This window comes from Pongo abelii, chromosome 14 (assembly GCF_028885655.2).
Source record: "Pongo abelii isolate AG06213 chromosome 14, NHGRI_mPonAbe1-v2.0_pri, whole genome shotgun sequence".
Classification (NCBI taxonomy): domain Eukaryota; kingdom Metazoa; phylum Chordata; class Mammalia; order Primates; family Hominidae; genus Pongo; species Pongo abelii.
The window spans coordinates 88,104,780-88,126,377 of record NC_071999.2 but is presented as its reverse complement, the minus strand read 5'-3'; the positions used below and the strand labels follow the sequence as shown (position 1 = coordinate 88,126,377).

At 35.9% G+C, this 21,598-nt stretch overlaps 1 long non-coding RNA gene across 1 annotated transcript in view; it reads left to right on the top strand.

Annotated features, from left to right (window-relative positions):
* The window catches only part of LOC134759859 (uncharacterized), a 63,834-nt gene that overhangs the window by 18,395 nt on the left and 23,841 nt on the right, over positions 1-21,598 (top strand). The window lies entirely within an intron of this gene.

Genomic DNA, 21,598 nt, shown 5'->3' with positions numbered 1-21,598 from the left:
ATTTAAGGAAAGTAAATTTTAAAGCATATTACTTTAGAAAATTATGAAAATTGAACTAAACAGTATCTTCAAAATGTATTTTAAATATTTTATATTAATCACAAACTGTTAGTAACTAACCATATTCCTTATTTAAGCAAATTAGAAGTGTCAGAAAATGTTTATTAATGAGAACTACACTTTCAACAACAGTGTGTCTGTGTGTATCCCATCTTTACTTTTTAAGTTCTGTTTTAATTGACACACAATTGTACATATTAATGGGGTACAGTGTGATGTTTTCATATTTGAATACATTGTAAAATGATCAAATCAGGGTAAATAGCATATCTATTACCTTAAACACTTGTCATTTCTTTGCGGTGAGAACATTCAAAATTATTTCTTCCCCTCCCTATTTAAATATATAAGACATTACTCGTAACTGTAGTAACCCTACTGTGCAATCGAACACCAGCACTCATTCCTTCTAATTATATGTATTCATTGATCAAACTTTCCCTTTATCCCTCTCCCCTACTGTCATCTGTTTCTGGTAACCACCGATTATATTCTTTATATCTATGACTTTGACTTATTTAGATTCCACCTATGAGTCAGGTCAGGCAATATTTGTCCTTCTGTACCTGGTTTACTTCACTTAACATAATGTCCTGTAAGTTCATCCATGTTGTCACAAGTGGCAGGGTTTCATCCTCAAACTGTCTGACAAGGGCTTAATTTGCACAATATACAGGAAACTCAATAGCAAAAGCCAAATAGTTTGATTAAAAATGGGCAAAAGATCTGAATACATCTTTCTCAAAAGAAGATAAACAAGCAGCCAACAAGTAGTTGAAAAAGTGCTCAACATCACTAATCATCAGTGAAATGCAAATTAAACTGACAATGAGTTATCACCTCACCTGAGTTAAAATGGCTATTATAAAAAAGACAGAAAATAACAAATGCTGGTGAGGATGTCGAGAAAATAACTCATACACTGTCAATGGAAATGTAAATTATTACGGACATTTTGGACAACAGTATGGGGTTCTTCAAAAAATGAAAACTATAACTACTATGTGATTTAACAACTCCAGTATTTGGGTATATATCCATAGGACATAAAATCAATATATGGAAGATATATCTGCACTCCTGTCTTATTGCCGCATGTTTTATAATAGACAAGATGGTGGAAATCAACCTGTGTCCATAAATGAATGAACAGATTAAAAATACAGTATATATACAAAATGGGATACTATTCAGCCATAAAAAGAAATAATATCCCATACTCAATTTTTAAGCAAAATTCTCTGAGAATAGGAAAATTACACTCAAAGGACTAATGTGAGTATAATCAGTTAACTTTGGTTGGCTACTTTTTGTATTGCCTTGTATACATCTTGACATTTTCTATTTTAAAAACTTAGTTTAAGAAGAATATTAGCCTGTTTGGTACACCGTAGAGACACAATTTAAAAGTGAATTTAAATGTAAGGCCTTATTTAAAAAGTAATGTTGTATTTTATTTTTGATGAATTATTATGTTAGTTGAAAACATCTCTAAGCTACACATCAACAAATTTTTATGATAAAAAAATCACTTCCTTGCTTGTGAACTGCCTCATTTGTTTTTTGGAATACTATTTTTAAGAAACAAATCACAATCTAGTCATTAGAAGTTTGTATTTTACAAGATGGCTGTAAGCATATCTATTGTTCCACATGTTTTTCTGGAACCTCCCTCTTCCCTTTTTAAGAGTAGAGTTTAATCCCTCTTCTCTTTAATCTAAGCAGGTTACTACTATGCCAGAAATGAGTTATGAGACTTCCTAGGCTTAGTCATGAAAGGGGATGGCTTCTATCTTTCTTACTGGTAAGTTTTCCTACAAGACAGAGGCTGGCAAACTTCTCTGTAAGGATAAGATAGTAAAAAAAAAAAAAAGGCTTTGCCGGACATGTGATCTCTTTTGCAACTACTCAACTCTGCTGTTGCAGAGCTAAATTTACCATAGACTAGTGGTCCCCAACCATTTTGGCACCAGGAACCAGTTTTGTGGAAGACAGTTTCTCCATGGATTGGGAAGGGGCGTGGTTTCAGGATGAAACTGTTCCACCTCAGATCATCAGGCATTAGAGTCTCATAATGAACACACAACCTAGATCCCTCATATGTGCAATTCACAATAGGGTTTGCGGTCCTGTGAGAATCTAATGCTGCCACTGATCTGACAGGAGGCGAAACTCAGGTAGAAATGCTCATTCGCCCACTGCTCACCTCCCGCTGGGTAATCCTGGGGTTGGGGACCCCTGCCATAGAAAACACCTAAATTATTTGGCTTGGCTGTGTTCCAATTAAGCTTTATTTACAAAACTAGAAAGCCAGATTTGACCCATGGACCTAGGGTTGCCAGATTTAGTAAATAAAAATACAGATAACCAGTTAAATTTGAATTTCAGATAAAGATAAAATAGTTTTTTTAATATAATTTGGTCCAAAATAGCATCTAGATCATATTTATACCAAAAAGTTTATTCATGTTTATCTAAAATTGAAATTCAACTGAGTGTCCTGATTCAATCTGGCAGTTCAACTTGTGTTGTAACTTGCTGATCTTTGATGTACGTAGTCTCACACACAAGAAGTGATTATTATGTGAGAAAGTTCCAACCAAGAGAAGAGACTCCATGTAGAGCTAAGACAATATGAAGAGAGAGATTGTCCAGTCTGCATCAAACTCATCTCTGCCATTTCAGCTCTAGCTACCATCTGGATAATTACATGAGATTTCCTGTGCTAGAAATTTACATGAATCCTTGCTTAAATCCTGACATGAAAAACCATGAAGTATATGACAGTTGTGATTATAAGTCATATAAGTCATGTGTGAAGTCAGGCGTGATTATAAGTCGTGTGTGAAGAAAATGACAGTTGTGATTATAAGTCATAAAGTCTTGTGTGCTTTATTGTGCAGTGATAGATATCCCTGCTACATGTCATTTTTTTTAACATTTACACTGTTTTCCTATGTGGAGTTTTTATATGCTAAAACACCAAATTTTTGACAAATCTACCTAAAATTGTAACCCTAGAAAGTTTTGAATATTACAGAAATGTTTTTTATGATCTCAATCATTACATCTGTATTTTCTAGTTCATTGCCAACACAAGTAGAAAAGTAGCCTTGTATTGACACCTGTGTATTCCACAGTTAGTTTTCATATTTTACAAAATTCAAATGTCAGATGAATTAATCCTTCTCCCACTCACAAGAAATTAACTTGCAATTAAGTCATCACATATTTTGATCTCTACTCAAACTTTAGTAATATTGGGCTGAAAATGATTCCTGCTAATGGGATAAAGGCTTTGAGATCTATCTCATAATTTACTTTCTGCACTTGACCATTAAAATTGTTTCAGAAACAGAAATAACAGTTTTCCATTATCAATAAAGAAGAGCAGTTCTCCAACTTTGTCCAAAATTGTCATTTGGAAGCTTATTAAAGATGAAGAAAGTATTATTACCAAGTGACACTATGGTTGAAAATGTATGTGAACCAGGAAGTTATGTAGAATCTGAATTTTTTATTTTATTTTATTTTATTATTATTATACTTTAAGTTTCAGGGTACATGTGGCGATTCCTCAGGGATCTAGAACTAGAAATACCATTTGACCCAGCCATCCCATTACTGGGTATATACATATCCAAAGGACTATAAATCATGCTGCTATAAAGACACATGCACACGTATGTTTATTGCGGCACTATTCACAATAGCAAAGACTTGGAACCAACCCAAATGTCCAACAATGATAGACTGGATTAAGAAAATGTGGCACATATACACCATGGAATACTATGCAGCCATAAAAAATGATGAGAATCTGAATTTTTAACATGATCCTCCTGATCACATTTTGGAAAACACAGAAGTGAAGATAAAACATTGAATACCTTAGTGTCATATTAAAATTTTCTCTTTGAGTTCCTAGAATTCTTTTAAAAATAATTCATGACTTCCATTCACAGTTACACAGGCACAGACACACACACGCACACACGACCACATACTTCAGTAAGAATGCTATGAAAGCCTTTCATTCGTTTTTGAGAATGCAGTGCTGGTAGCAAGATTTTCTTCAGTAAACAAGAATAATATGAAAATATATATGAGTAATAACTTGGGTTTATTTTTATCTATTGGAGGGGCTTTATGAGTTATAAGTTATGGAGTCTATTTTTAAATGCTTTGGGGATTCAACCTGCTTTATTTTAAAACGTCACTATGTAGCTGCAAAATAATGTGCCTGAGTTGGTAATTTCTAAATTTGGTCACATTCATTTCTATTTCTAACAGTAAATGCAATAGAATATATGTAAGTTGGATACTTGAGGGTTGGTGTTCAGATGCATATCTGAACAAACTCTCATATGGTTCATACCAATAATAATACTACCAATAATAACTGTAATAAATTGTAACAATTCTGATATCATAAGGTAATGAGTGTGTACATGTTAATAAGATTATTTTACCAACATGACAACCATATCAAGAATGATAAATCCTCTTCGTTATTTCACAATGTAGTTACAGCTTAAAGAGTTTAAATAATTGGGTGAAGTATGCTATTGAGTTATTAATTTTTGGAGCTAAGACTTAGCCCAGGTCTAGGCAGTATATAAGTTAGTCTACATAATCAACATATTTATCAAACATCAATCAAAAATAAATTGATATGGCTCATCAATCAAACCCACTCGCACCCATGGCCATTTCTCTGCTTATGTTTATGTTTGTCTATGGGGTAAGTAGCCTTGTTATCCAGGTCAAAGGGATCTCTAGATCAAATTTATTTTTTCATGTTAAGCCAACTTTACATTAATCGAATAAATTCTTGATCACAACTTTTTCTTTCATTTGTAGATTTAATTTGATAGTAATCTATTAAAAATAGCCATATCTATCTACTGAGATTATCATTCATGATGTCTGGCATAATTAAGGTTTATATTTTTGTTTAATTATATCTAATCTAGTTACCAATTTGATAACCTCTGGTATTTTTCTCAAGATCTAGTTGCAAGGTAAGTAACATTAGGCGCTAAGCATCAATGTTTTCATGATTCAAATACCTAAATTACAAAATATTTTATATCTTCCTGATATGGTTAGGCTTGTGTCCTCCCACAAATTACATCTTGAATTGTAATCCCCAGGTGTTGGAGGGAGGACAAGGTGGGAAGTGATTGGGTCGTGCGGGCAGTTTCCTCCATGCTGTTCTCGTGATAGTGAGTGAATTTTCAAGACAGCTTATGGTTTTAAAGTATGTCACTTCCTTATCCTCACACACATTTCCTCCTGCCACCTTGGGAAAAAGGTGCCAGCTTCCCCTTTACCTCTGCCATGATTACAAGTTTTCTGAGGCCTCGTAGCCATGCTTCCTGTTAAGCCTGTGGAACTATCAGTCAATTAAACCTCTTTGCTTTATAATTACACCATCTTAGGTAATATTCTTTATAGCAGTTTGAAAACAAACTAATCAACTTCCCCATGGGCAGCTATTGCATTCAGATCCTGAAAGAATCTTATTGCTGATTATATTTCCTATAGTGACCAGTTCTGCTGCTAACATAAAGGTAATGTCAGCTCCCTTTAAACAATAATAAAGTTGAAAGTCTTTGATATTCTGTCCTAGGTCTTGGCACAAAGTTCTCACACCTTGTAAATCTGCTTAATATATGTCCTGGTTCCTATAACTTTTTTTCTGGATTATCTTCTTATGTTGTTTCTCAAAAACATAAGAAACATAACTGTCAGAAACCAATCATCATCTGCTGATTCAGTAGATGTCGATTGGCCCAAAGCTGTTTAATTTTTAATATCACAACACCACGTTGTAATGACACAGTTTTGTTTTTTTGTTTTTTTTTAATGGAGTCTCTATCTGTCTCCCAGGCTACAGTGCAGTGGCATGATCTCGGCTCACTTCAACCACTGCCTCCCAGGTTAAAGCAATTCTTGTGCCTCAGCTTCCCAAGTAGTTGGGATTACAGGCATGCACCACCACACCTGGCTAATTTTTTGTATTTTTAGTAGAGACGGGGATTCAACATGTTGGTCAGGCTGGTCTCAAACTCCTGACCTCAAGTGATCCACCCACCTTGGCCTCCCAAAGTGCTGGGATTACAGGCGTGAGCCACCACATCTGTCTTGTAATGACACAGTTCTTATTGTATAAATACTGTGTATTTTGGTCCTATTTTTTAACTGGTTCAATTTTTTTTCAGAAGTGTTTCTGATTTTATGAGATTTCTTTTCAAAACTGTTAGCATTTTATTTGATATTTTAGTAAGTTTCTTTTCTATGGGATAGCAAGGGCTGATTTACAAGAAACTTCTTGGATCCCTCTATTAAAGGAGCTAGCCATATTTCACAAAAACCTACGTTTCTACACTTATTATTGAATACTTGTGGCATATTAACAGCAGAAGTAATATTTAGAGCCATATTTCTACTAAGGTAAGGATTAGTTTCTCATGCTTTTCCTTTGGAGACATTTCATCTCATTGCCAATTGAATGATTCAACCAACAAATCGAGATCAACCAAAGATCTAAGTTGGAGATATTCACAAGTAGGAAGTGCACAAACATCACTTATTTGACATGACTTTTATTGATTTTAATCTTTTTAAAAGAGATTGCGCTCTGCTTTTCCCACTAATCACTCCCAGTCAGCAGGACTAGTAACATTTGTTTGTGGATAGCTCTCCAAGGGATGGAAACCCCCTTATGATCAGCTTGGTGCACATCCCTCCCAGCTCAGGGAGACAAAGGGAGTTGAGGCTTCTTATCAATTTAGTTGGCAGACTTCGTGTCAACCTTACATTTTATGTCTACAGTTGAATTAGCAATATTCTAATTGGTTGCTCAAATGTTATGTAATTTATTACATGTTGTATAACTTACTTGACATAATTTGTTTATGAGTTACACAAATTCTTATTAATCCATATTAGAATCTCCTAATAATTTCCAAAGCCTATTTGTTACAACTTGCCTATAATTCTGTGACCACTTTTAAGAGAAAAAATTTTTTAGCACCAAGGGTATGAAACGTTTCCGGTGGTAAAGGGAGCACTTCTGGTGATAAAACTAGTTTTAAACATAGCAAAAACATTAATAATTATATATCAAAATATAATATGAGGCATTCTTTATGAATCTCTCATTATAAAGATAAATAGATTAGATAGAGAAACATAAATCGGGAGCATGCTATTTGCATAATGTTCTAAGTATCTAGAGCATTAAAGGATGCAAATTATGAAGTAAATGGATAAAGACATTATTAGCTTTATTAATAATCAGATAAATGCAAATAAAGATACTAAGATTCACATCTAATTTTTAAAAACTTCTCTTTCTTGACAATAGCAAGCATTAAAAGTGATGATAATCAATAGTATAATGTATTCATTATTGGTGTGATTATAAATTCCTGCAACTTCTCCATAAGAGTCTGTCATCATTTTGTTGACTATTGAAAATTGTTATAAAATCCTGGACTATATAAAGAAAAGTTCTAAAATCTTTACAGCAATATTAAATGATTGAAGAATGTAATACAAAATAAATTGTACACAATTCATAATTGTAGAACAAAAAATTGTCGATTTTTTTTTTTTTTTTTTTTTGATATGGAGTCTCTGTCTATCGGCCAGGCTACAGTGCAGTGGCATAATCTCGGCTCACTTCAACCTCTGCCTCCTGGGTTAAAGCAATTCTCATGTAGAGCTCAATGAATTGCCACATGATCACATCTTTGTAACAAAAAGTATTAAGAAATAGAAAAGTGAAAGAACCCTGAAAACTGCTTCTGCCTTCTACCAATAACTACCCCTTCTCTATTCTACAATGGAAACACTTATCCTGAATACTAACAGTCATTTCAGATTTGCTTCCTTTTGAACGTTAAATAAATGGCATTACATTAACAACATTTTTGTGTTTGCCTTATTTCTTTACACATTATATTTGTAATTTTCATCTCCATTGTTTTGCACAATTCTAGCCCTGCTTTATTACTATATAGTATTAGTATAGATGATTATTTGAATGTATCCATTTATTAATTTTTCTGTTGGTATACATTTAGGTCATAGTAACTATTATAAATAAATTCCCCATGTTTTCTGCACGTGTCTTATTGTGCACAAATGCCCACATTTCTCTTTTACCTATAACTAGGAGGGTTTTTGTTTTGTTTTGTTTTTTTGGCAAAGATACATGTGTGGGAATTTGTAGTTGATACTTCCAAAGTGGATATCCCCCTTACACACTCCATCAATAGTATATGTAATTACAAATTACCTTCTTTGCAACTTCTGATAATTTAAAAAACATTTAGCCATTTTAGTAGGCACTGATGATATCTCATTGTAGTATAGATTTAAATTTAAATTGATTTCTAGTGTGATTGGACATGTTTCCATGTTTGTTTGCCTTTTGGTACTCCTTGTGAAATGTCTGTGCATGTATTTCATCTACTTTGTATTTTATGGAGGTCTGTATATAATTAGTAGAAAAATATTTATGTTCTGGATAAAAGACATGCTACCTATATCACAAATATTTTCTTACTTTTTGTAGCTTTATTTTAAACTCTCCTAGTTATTTTTCAGTGTGTCTTAGTTTTAATGAAACCTAATTCATTAACCTTTTTTTAAATGGAAAAGTGCTTTTATATTTCATTTTTAAAAATCTCATTTTAAAAATGTTTTCCTGGCTCAGGATAGTTATCACTTTTCTCCTAAAAGCTTCACTGTTTTTTTCTTTCTTAAATACAAAAATCTGGGGCCAGGCATGGTGGTTTACGCCTATAATCCCAGCACTTTGAGAGGCCTAGGTGGGTGGATTGCTTGAGCCCATGAATTCAAGATCAGCATGGGAAACATGGTGAAACCCCATCTCAACAAAAGAAAAAATAATAATAATAATACAAAAATTAGCCAGCCAGAGTGGTGCCTGCCTATTTTACCAGCTACTCAGGAGGCTGTGGTGGGAGAATCGTTTGAGCCCTGGAGGCCAGGTGGAGGTTGCAGTGAGCTGCGATTGTGTCACTACACTCCAGTCTGGGTGACAAAGACAGACCATGTCTCAAAAAAAAAAAAAAAAGTTATATATTTAAAGTGTATTGTGTAATGATTTAATATAATATACGTAATAAACAGATTACTGCATTCAAGCTAATTCACATGCAGAACTCTTCACAGGGTTACTTTTTTATTTATTTTTGTTTTCAGTGAGAACACTTATATTCCTAATGCTTACTTCAGTGAACATTTTATTGAAAATTCTAAACTTTCCAATCTTATTTTGTGTCTTAGAACTATAGCTTATAAAAATGGATATACTTACTGTTTTAGAAATCATTTGCAAATGAAAATAAGGTCATAAAGAGTGTAAACTTTATAGTTTTTACATGATAAATTATTTCTGTGTTTTTCCTCATTAAATATATTATTGTCCATGAATATTTAATTTATTTCAATAAATTCCACATACTAGGAGTGAAAATTTTTTTATTTGTTCTTAGTTTAATCCTTAACAGAAAAAAAATACTCAAATAGGATTTGATCAATTGATAAATATTTCAAATATGAACGTTTGCTAATAAAGTGTAATGTTTCAACAAAGCCCTTAGGCTTTGGTAGTTAAAATATACTTAACTGGCATGTATTTCTTCTCCAATATGAATTATGTATTTACAGGAAAATATATATAATAGTATCAAATTATCCACTCCTATAGCTACTATTCAAAATAAAGCTTTAACATTTTCCTTTCAAGTAAACAGTAATTTATAATCAAGATTTTAATAAGTTAGATTCTGAGACTTTTTGTTACAAAAATTTCGTGGGCTCAGGACCTCTGATGTTTATGATAGAACCCTAAAACTCTGATATAAATACATGACAACTGTATTTCTAATACAGAGACTTCCTACAGACATCAAGGATTGAAAAATCTACCAAAACGAGATAAAATGCAGAATTGTTCAAATGAATAATACATCTTACAAAATTAAAATGAAAAACTTTATGTGAAAATAGATAGAACACATATAATATGATAAACTGATATTTAGGAAAAGACATACAATGGAAAAAGATGTCATATACAAAATAGAAAAAGTAACTTCTACAAATCCATACAAAATCAATTACAATTCATTATGACATGGAACAAAAGATGTGAATAGGAAATTTACAGAGCAGAAAAAGTAGAAAACACTGAGCAAGTATTTTAAGTTACTAGAGATAAAGGAGTAAGAAAAACTGCAATGAGATACATTTTCACATTCTCTAGAACAGTAAGATTTAATAAAGGAAGAAGCAAGACAGAAAAAGAAAAAAGATAAGAAGAGAGGGACTGAGAAAAAGAAGGAAGGAAGGAAGGAAGGAAGAAAGGATACTACCAGACCTTGGTGAGGGTGTGAAAAGTTGAAACTTGATGGTGTAAATTGGGCTATAAATTGATACATCTTACAGGAGAGCAATTTGGCAACACTTAGGAAAGATGAAGATGTACATACCTTTTTTCCTGAGAATTCCACTCCAGAATATGTATCTCAGAAAAACATCTTGCGTCATTTTGTACATCTCACATAGATGTACAAGGAGATGATAGATAAGAATGTGGATTGCACCACTGGTTTTAGTAGCAAAACATAATAACATAACATACAGTTAAAGTGAAAAAAAAAACCTGCTCTTGCATGTCTGAACTTGAATAAATCTCACAAATAACTTAAGTCAAAAACCATAAATTGCAGATGATTATATACAAAGAGTAGTGAAATAAAATGTTTATGTACTTTGAAATATGCAAAACTAAATGTGTGTGTGTGCTTGCATATTTGTTTTACATATATGTATACACACATGTTAATACACACAAATCCACTTACACATATATATTTGATTACTGTAACTCTTTAGAACCCAATATGATTGCACTTTAAGTGCTAAGATGTATAATTTTTATGAATTTATACTATAAAAATAATTATACCCCATAGGTATAAATTAAAACACTACAAATTTATATGGAGTTCTAAAAATTTCCTCCAGTACTTCATGTGAAATTCAGCAGAAAATAAGATTGTAGTTTGATCTTTTATACTTTGGTCCAATAATTTTGAAAGCAAGGAAATGTTATGAGGAGGTACAATGATAATATTTTTAAGAAATAAATAAATGGACCTAACACTAAATCCTAGGGAGAACTTTAAAGGTAGTAAACGTTTACATGTTTTCACACCTGAATGTAATTTGAAAGATAGCTAACATTAAATTAGTCATTTAGCACAATTATTGGAAAGTCATTAAGGAACATTATTTGGGGTTTTAGATTTGTACAATTAAATCCTGTTAAGCTTCCTTATATTTGCCACTTGCTAAATCATTTACAGTGTCATATTAATTATTACCTATTTTAATGGTATGTCTGAAATACACTTACTTATTAGAGAAGGGATGTTCCCTGGATAAGAACATAGATTTAACTAAAGCTCAACATTTAGATGTGCTCTAGAGTCTTTCTTAAACATATAACAACCCACATGATAACTTAAGATTTTAACTCTAATTTAATATTCAAGTAATATAAAAGGTTATATGTAGATATCTACTATATATTTATGCACATAAATATAATTTGAATCAAAAAACTAAATCTTATCACTCAAGTAAAAAATAGTGACTTTGAACTTTGTTTCCTTACATCTGATTTTAACATCTGAGGGGCTGAAAGCAATTCTTAGGAATAATGCAGTTCCCAATTATCAAACAAGATAAATATAGAAAAAGTTTGACCGAGTGTCAGCGTGTTGTTTTGAATAGGGAAACAGTGTAATGGATTTTGGCTATGTTCCCAATTTAACATATAGAAAATATTTTAATACATATGGCCATATTGCTGTCATTCACAATGTAGAATATTAAAATAGGTACTGTCATTGTGGTACCGATAATTATAAGATAAATGATAACATCTAGACACTTTTAAACTTGATTTTGGTTCATCTACCCACCTTAAATCACAAGCAGCATTTATAGACAGACTTGAAAACATTCTCAGGAAGCACACGCCATTAATCATAAGAACTCTACTGTAATAGTTTGAACCCCTCCCCAAAATATGAATTCACAAAGGTCACTTATGTTACATACTGACTACTTTTCCTTGTCTCTATAGATGCAGAATAACTAAATAAACTTACATAAAAGACTTTTGAGTAATACCTTCTTTCAGAGTGCTTATTTTTTATTTAAAAATATATAAAGTCAAATGCAGATAAATTTGGGAGAAAGGGGGCCACTTTTGCCAAAAGTGGATCAAGAAATCCTCCCAGAAGAGTATTGTCATATATAAAGGAGCAAGGTACATGGAATTCTTTTGAGAAGAGAATTCTAGGTTTATAAAACAAAAATTCAAAGGTCCTAAGGCAAAATTAATTGTGAAAATTCAAGGCATAGAAAAATTGAAGTCTATTTACACCAAGGTGATGTAAGAGAGTAGGGAGAATGTTGCAAACAAAGCAAGAATAGTAGTGATATTTATTTAGAATCTTGATAGTCATAACGAAATATTTGAGTTCTTTTTTCCTAAGTATTCTGGGAAGTCACCGGGAGGTTTTGCATATAGATGGTTAAGCTCATTTAAAGCAAATGAAAGAAGGGGCTTAAGCCTTTAATAGCTTTCATTTATAATACTTGACACATAAAGGTAATTAGTTTATTTCAGAGAGGGTATTTCAGAATATGTTTAATTTTATCTAACCTCCTAATCCTCTTAAATTATTTTGCCCTGAAATAATTACGGAAAATGTTTCTACTTAGTCCACAAAGCAGCATTAGAAAAACGTGCAGCATATAATTTTAAACATTCAGTCACCTTTTTAAGCCTTATGAAATGAACCAGGAATTTGTTGGCTTTAAGTAACATGTTCAGCTACCATTAAATTTTAATCATACTAATAAATTAACTTTTAGACCATATTTATGCATTCAGCAGATACTTATCTACTTTCTATTCAATGTAAACACTGGGGCTACATGGACATTATGTAGCTTATGAAGCTTATAATTTATCAGTCAAAATGCTAAAATTATATACAAAATCTTTATTATTTATACAATTTATTTAAAATATTGAAGGTTATGAAGATGCCAAACTGATAATATGGAAAATGTAATTCAATATATTTGGTTTGTTTTTTGATTCTGTGTTTTATTAAAATATTAATATAATGATTATATATATATTATACAGATAGACAGAATTTAATATACCCCAGAAATTTATATGGATTAATGTCTACTCACAGAAATAATCAATTTTAAGTATCAGAAAATGTGTTATTGCCTATCTTAATTAAGGATTATGATATGAGAACTCTTTTTTCTTTTTACCCCAAACTTAATGAAAAGCATTGAAGTTGTAAAATTGCTATTAAATTTGATGCCTGATATATAGATACAAATGCCATTAGACATCTGTACTATTTGGAAACCAGTGTGATGTAAGACAAAGGACTTGTGAGGCACTTATAAGTTCTAATCCTGGTTACCCATGCAATCTTTGTCAAATTATTTATATTGTAATTTCTCAGTATTTTTAAATCATCATTTTGAGTAATATTGAAACAGCCTTGTTGCATAGAGTATCACCTGAGGTTCATGGTCTCACAGCCACGAAGAACAAGGACGTAGACACACACAGGGTGAGGTTAAGAGTGGAAGTTTAATAGGTGAAAGAAAGAGAAGGACTCTCTGCTGCAAAGAGGGGTCCCAGAGAAACGGGTTGCTGAATCTGCAGTGAAATGCAGGGAGCTTTACAGATGAGCTGGTATGGAGGTAATGTCTGATTTACACAGGGTGCAAAAGACTAGTTGGACTAGGTGTGCCATTTGTGTGGGGTGCAAAAAACTGGTTGGGACTAGGTGTGCTATTTGCATAGAGCACGAATTTCTGGCCACCTCTACCCTAAACTTTTATTATGCAGGCGGGTTCTCTGCCTGAGCTGCAGCATGTTACCCATTCCTTTGTTCTTGTACACGTGGTAACAAAAAAAGGAAAGATGGAGCCTCCATGTTGGACATACCTGGCCCCTAAATAGCCCTTTTCTATTGGTGCAGCTGCTGGCATTCCTCCATGCAACCTTCCAGCGTGCTTATCTATATTTGCAGCTTGATTTTCCAGGCCACTCTTTGTTAGAAAATAAATTATTTTGAAGACTGCTTTTTGTTAGAAGGGAAGCTCTGCTGAGGACTCTGTTCCCCTCACTACCTGCCTAAATAACTTATTTCTACCTCCTGTATCATCTTCCCCCTGAGAGGTTGAAATCCCAACTGCCATCAGCGGGTGTTGGATGAGCTCTTTCTGGCTACTCCCTGCTGAAGACAGGTGTCATGTGGGGAACAGCAGCCAGGTCTCCTCCTGGGGTCAATTGAAGGGTCCTTGGAAGAAAGGCATGTCCATGCTTGGTTCCATCTGCCAGCACCATTTGGAGTTTAATAGCTTGTAGGTGAGAAGAGATAAATTTTACAAGAAGGTTTAGAATATATGATTCGAATATGAGTATTGAGATTACCATTATTAGTAGGGATACTTATAGGGCATAACCATGACAGTAGAGTTTGTTAAATGCCTGTTAGCCATTCTCATGGGTTGTAATACTGGTTTGCATCCACCAGATGTCGCTGTACTTTCTCAGAAACGTTAATATAGAAGCAACTTTTTTAAGGATAAGTGGCATTGGATTGGGTGGCTAGAGTAACTTTAGGGTTAACTTTGCTTAAATCTTTCCTATAATTATTAATTCTACTATTCAGGTGGTAATTAGGCAGAATATTACAACAATTAGAATTTTCCTTCCAGAATTATACACTGCAGGTGCCATACTATATAGTCCTACTGCAAATAGTAGAGTGAGTATAGCAATCTTGCAAGTGTGACATAATCCATAATTTTGATCTAAATTTTACTCTCCAAGATATAGAATTTCCCTTAGGGGTCTATGAAGTTACAAATGTAATTCCAAGGATAATCAAAATCTCCCTGAAAGTATGCATTAAAAAGAAGTTGTAATATCTGATGCCAAATCTTGAGAGGAGAAGTAGAAATGACTGAATGTATCTGGTGAGTTAGGGGTGGGATTGAGTAGGAGGAGTAGCCCTCATTCATTTACTTATTTTTTTTATGATTTTCAGCTTAAGATCTTTTATTTCTTCACATTGATATCTGGAACATTCTTCTAGGCTGTTAAGAGTTGCTCCCTCAGCTTTCCAGGAGTCCATTCCTGTAACTTTTACCACCAAGGTGGTTGAAAGAACAACAGTGTAAGACCCTTCCCAGCTTAGGCTTAGGGAAAGAGAGAGAGAAGAGTGAGCTTTTACAAATACCAAATCTCCTGGATTAAAGGTGGTCCTATTTCTTGGGGTTGAGTTTATGTTAATTGTGTTAATTCCTGTTGGAAGTCAGCCAGAGAGATTATATGTTTAACCAGTTCAGAGGTTTTCTTATCTAATAGGAAAAGGTAAGGAAAGGCCATCCATACAGCATTTTAAAAAGGCTCAGACCTACCTTCAAGAAGGTATTTCTTACCCACAGTAAAGCCAAGGGGAGAAGAGTGACTCAAGGAAAGTGAGTCACTTGAGACAGTTTTCTAAGGTGTCTCTTGATAATATCATTTGTCTTCTCCACTTTTCCTGAGGACTGGGGTCTCCAAACACAATGGAGATGACACTGACACTGTAATCCTAGTGTTTTTAAACCCTCTGTGTGGCAGCTGCCATAACTGAGAGGCCTTTGTCACTTTGGAGGTACTTAGGAAGAACAAAGTGGGAAATGATTTCATTAACTAACACTTTCATTACATCAGAGGCCTTTTCTGTACAGCATGTAAATGCTTCTTTCCAGTTAGTATCTCCCTATATCAAGAAATGTTGGATTCTCTTCATTTTTGGCATATGGGTGAAGTTTATTTGCCAGTCTTCCTCTGAATAGCTTCCCATCCTTTGAGTTGAGGAGGAAGGAATTGCCTATTAAGGGGATTCTTTTTAAGACACACTTCATAAGCATTAACAATCTGCTTGACTGTTTTTAATAAGTTCTCAGCTGAAAACAATCTTAGGTCACACTGTTAAGTTTTATCTCTTCCCAAGTGAAAAGTTTGGTAAAGGATATTAAGGAATTTCCTTTGGCTGGAGGCTGGCAAGTGGAGTTTGCCATTCTCTGACTGTCACCATCCTGAAGGCTGGGAAGTATGCCCTTGAGAGATGACCCATTCCATCTATTTAGGGGAGCATTGAGGCTTAATTTATTGAGTCTTCCCACATTACAGGGGCTTCAAGTGTGGTAAAGCCCTGAGGCTTTCTTGCCACTGACTAGACTAGCTTATCAGTTAACTTGTTTCCTTTAGCTATTTCATCCTTTCCCTTCTGATGTCCCTTGCTACAATGCAGCATTGCTACCTCTTATGAAAGGAAAATTGAGGATAATAACCTGTTAATTTCCTGGTGGTATTTTATAGGTGATCCATTAGCAGTAAGAAAATATCTTTCCTTCCTAATGGCAGCATGAAGAACTGAGAAAGCATACTTGGAGTCAGTGTAAATGTTAACTCCCTTTCCCTTGCTTAATTCAAGTGCTCTTGTAAGAGCTATCAGTTCAGCTAGTTGAGTGCTTGTGCCTGGAGAGACAGATACACTTTCAATAACATCATTCAGAGTGACTACTGCATATCCTGCCTTACAGACTCCTTGCTCCGCAAAGAAACTTCTATCTGTGAAGAGGGTCCAGTCTGGATCTTCTAGGGGAGTATTCCTGAGATCCTCCCTGGCTGCATAGGTCTGTACCACAACTTGTTTACAGTCATGTTCAGGTTCCCCAGTTTCCTCATGGAGGAAAGTGGCTGGGTTTAGGTGAGAACAAGTTTTTAATTGGATTGTAGACTCTTCTAATAGCAGAGCCTCATATTTAAGGAGCCGACTGTTAGCCAAAGTCTCCCCCTAGAAGACAGCAATCCTGCTACATTATGTGGGGTATAAATACTTGAGCCATTTCCCAGGGTTAATTTGGTGGCTTCTAGCAACAGTAGGGCCACTACGGCAACGGATCAGAAGCATACTGGCCATCTTTTAGCCACCAAATCAAGTTCTTTATGCAGGTAGCCGACTGTCTGTTTAGTTGGTCCTTGGGCTTCAGATAAAACTCCCAGAGCCATTCCCTTACTTTCTGATACATAAAGATTGAAGACATTCCCTACGAGAAGGCTGAGGGCCAGTGCCTTAAGTAAGGCTTATTTTCACTAATTAAAAGCCTTTTGAGCTTCAGTTTCCCAAGTTTGGAAGTGAGTTTTAGCCACCTGAGTTTCTTTTATGAGGTGACATAAGGACAAGCTATCTCATCGTAGCCAGGTATCCTAGTCTGCCAAATTTTGTAATGCCCAAAAATCCTCTTAGTTGCTTGAGGGTTTTAGTTTGGGGGAAGGAAAATATAGTCTTAATGCTTTGTTTCTACTAATGTTCTAGTCCTTTCAGACAACACTAAACCCAGGTGCTTCATAGAGGTTTGACAAAGCTGGGCCTGGGATTTTGACGCCTTATATCCTCTATCAGCTAAGAAATTAAGAAGAGCTTTTGTGCCTTCCTGAGAGGCTTTCTCAGTTGAGGCACAGAGCAGTATGTCATCTATATGTTGCCAGACCTTGGCCTGAGGATGGGAAAACTCAGAGAGGTCCTTTGACAATGCCTGTCCAAACAAGTGAAGATTGTCTCAAAATCCTTGAGGCAGCACCATCTCTGTTAACTGGAGAGTTTGGCCAGAGGGATCTTCGAAGGTAAACAGGTATTGAGAGTCAGGATGTAATGGTATACAGAAAAAGGCATCCTTTAGATCTAGGACATGAAGCATTTAGTTCTCTCAAGTATTTGGGTTAGCCACGTGTAGGGATTAGGTACCACTGGATCAATTGGAACTATGGTTTTATTAATGAGGCGGAGGTCCTGGACCAGTCTCCATTCCTCCATTAGGTTTTTGTGCTCCTAATATTGGAGTGTTGCAGAGGCTGTTTCAGGGTTTGAGAAAGCCCTGTAGTTTCAGTTATTAATAATGGCTTCCAGCCCTTTTCTAGCCTCTGGCTTTAGGAAATATTGTCTCTGGAAAGGAAAAGAAGTGGGATCCTTAAGGTGGATCCAGACCAGCCTAAAGGTTATAGCTGGACCTATTTTTCTTGAGTTGCCCACACTTCTGGATTAATATTAGCTTCCATCAGGGGGAGATAAAGAGTTTGTCCTGGGGCTATAAGGATGCTTGCCCCCCATGCAAGATAAAATGTCTCCACCTAATAAAGGAGTGGGACTTTCAGGCATGATTGAGAAAGCATGTGTAAATAATAGGTTTCCCCAACTACAACTAAGAGGTTGAGATAAATATTAGGTTAGAATCTTTTCTAAGATGCCCATCATGGTCATACTACAGGAAGAGGAAAGGACTGGATTACAGAGGAGAAGAGAGAGACTAGCTCCAGTGTCCAGAAAGAGGTCTATCTCCCTTCAATTTCCAGAATCACCTGGTGCAGTAATGACAATTTGTGCCACTCATCGGGGGTTTGAGCCCCAGGACCCGTCGTCAGGCCTGTTGGATCATCTGTGAGACTGGTTCTGAACCTGGTGACCTCCATCTCTGGGGACAATGCAATCTCCAGTGGTCCCTGCCACAGGCTGGACAGAGTTGTGGCTTCTTCTTGCTGCCTGCACACTCTTTCTTAAAGTGCCCTGACTTGTCACACTGGTAGCATCTAGTGGATGCACCTCTGGGATCCTGGACTTTGCAAGCTTGTAAAGCAGCTATGAGAGCCTTTGTTCTTTTCTTGTGCTGCCTCTCTTTCTCCTGGGCCTCCTCCTGGTCCCTATTATAAAAGACCAAGGTGGCTACCCTCAGGAGGTTTTTCAAGGTGCTATCTGGTTCTATAGCCTGCTTCTACAGTTTTCTCCTAATATCAGGAGGTGCCTGTGTAATAAACTTGCCCTTTAGGATTACCTGTCCCTCAATGGAATCAGGGGATAAAGAAGTATGTTTTATTATTGCCTCTTTCAGTCTTTCCTTGAAGGCTGAGGGATTCTCATCTGGCTTTTGGTCTATCATAGACCGTTTAGGGTAATTAAAAGTTTTGGCCCTAGTTGTCCATAGGCCTTCCAATATGCAGATTAAAAAGTGTTTCATTTGCCATTCATCTGTAGAGTCATTGGGATTCCAATTAGGGTTGTCAACAGGTACTGCCTCTTTCTATTGGGAATGGTGATGCCCCTATTTCTTTGCCTTCCCTATATTCTCTTTTCCTTTTTGAACTACAATAGGAGACATATTGCTTGTATATAAAGTTCTCTGCTGCCTGCAGAGCTGCCTGTTTTTCAGCTGCAGTTAAGATGTGGCTTAGGAGAAGCATAACATCCCTCCACGTGAGGCAAACACCTGAGTTAAATTTTGGAAAACTTCTATGTTTCCAAAAACTTCATAGAAAACTTCTATGTTTCTATGGGGTCATCAGAAAATTGGCCAAAATCTCCCTTTATTTGCCTAAGGTCCTGCAATGAGAAGGAAACTGAGACCCTAGTGGCATCACCTCCACTAGGCATTTCCTGTAAGGATAAGAGTGAAGGTGGGGGAGAAGGAGTTTTGGAGATGGTGGAGATGGGAGAGCTGATGATGTGGTTGAAGGTGGCCCTGAATAAGGGGGAAAGGAAGAGCCTTAACACTCAATAGCTGCCTCAGATGGTCCTCCTGGAAGTTGCTTCTCTAGTTTTAGGGAGTTATTCCCTTTGGGCCTGCCTGATATGACTGCTGTAAGAGTTGGGTTAATTGTGTAATTCTTGCAAAGCTCTGGGTTGTCTCACAGAGCAAAGAAAGCCTGTACATAAGGGACCTTGGAACATTTGCCCTCAAATCTACAGAAAACATCAAATTGTTGGAAATCAAGGCTTCCCTCTGCAGGCCAGTTTGGTTCAAGATAATAAGAAGGCCATGCCCTTGTGCAAAAGAAAATGAGCTATTCTTTCTTCAAAGTCTCAGGGTCAAAGGAGTACCAGTGTTTTAGAATGCAGTCCAGAGGAGTACAGGCTGAAATTGTCTGTTACCCATCTAGAAAGAGAAGTGAGACAAAGGTGTCCCTTTAGTCTCCTTCATTTCCTTTGGAATGGCCCATGGTGGAGGACAAGACAGTGGGAGCGTCCCCCCCCAACTGTTTCTCCTCTTTGGTTTCATATGCCCCAGCATCCATTAAAGGTGCCACCCATGGATACAGGCATGACACTCAGCCATGGATCTGGAGGAACTAAGAGATGGCTTTAGTCACAGTTTCACATGCCTCTGTAGGCCTCTGTTGGTGATTACTCTTTGACTTCCTAGGCTTGTGTGATCTGCGTGGCTCCCCAGTAGATAAATCTCAGGAAAGACTATGTAACAGTTGTATTTGGGCAAGGTCTCTTAGTGGATAGACTATACTGGGTTGAGCTCTATAATCTGCTATTTTGCCCCTCACTAAATCATGTATTCTTAGACAGTGATTCTGGTTAACTTCTAGATGTAAAATCCCCTTACTATTTTAAGTACTGTTTTAATTCCATAAGGCAGAATAGATGCCTTGAAAGAACGTAGGGACCAAATGGCAGTTTTCCTGCTGATGGGACAGTGTTGGGTCTAAAATATGGATTTGGAGACACTTTTCTCCTCATCGTTGAGTTTTCCTATTGACAGAAGGAGCATAGAGTCTGGTCTATAGTAGAGGGGTGCAAAAGAGAGGATAATTGGAAAACTAGAGTATTTTGGCAAAGGGCCAACAAAATGCATCATAGAGAGGATCCCTATTCCACTAGATGGTACTGTAGGCCTTGAAATACCATGTGCTCTCTGGCCAGGCACATTGGCACACGCTGTTATCCCAGCACTTTGAGAGGCCGAGGTGGGCAGATCACTTGAGGTCAGGAGTTTGAGACCAGCCTGGTCAACATGGTGAAACACCATCTCTACTCAAGATACAAAAATTAGCTGGGTGTGGTCGTGCACTCCTATAGTCTAAGCTACTAGGAAGGCTGAGGCAAGAGAATAGCTTGAACCTGGGAGGCGGAGCCTGCAGTGAGTCAAGATTGCACCACTGCACTCCAGCCTGGGTGGCAGAGCGAGACTCCATCTAAAAAAAAAAAAAAGAAGAAAGAAATACAATGTGCTCTCCATGTGCTCTCCAGACCAAGGATAGAGAGAGAGAAGTAAAGTAATGAGGGGCAGGGGGGAAACCCTCTGTTCCTAGAAAATCACAAAAATGCCAATCACTTCAGCTATATTCCTGGTTACTATGGCATTTGCTGATCTTGCCTAATAGGATTATTTTCCTGAACTGTAAAAATTTCCACAGCATTGCATACAGAGAGGGGACAGGAGGCAAAATGGTCAAGGAAAGAAAAGGAGGAAAGTTGCAATAGAAAAAGATTGAAGATCCTACTGCCAATGCCCATTGGGCAGTCAGAGGCTAGTGTTA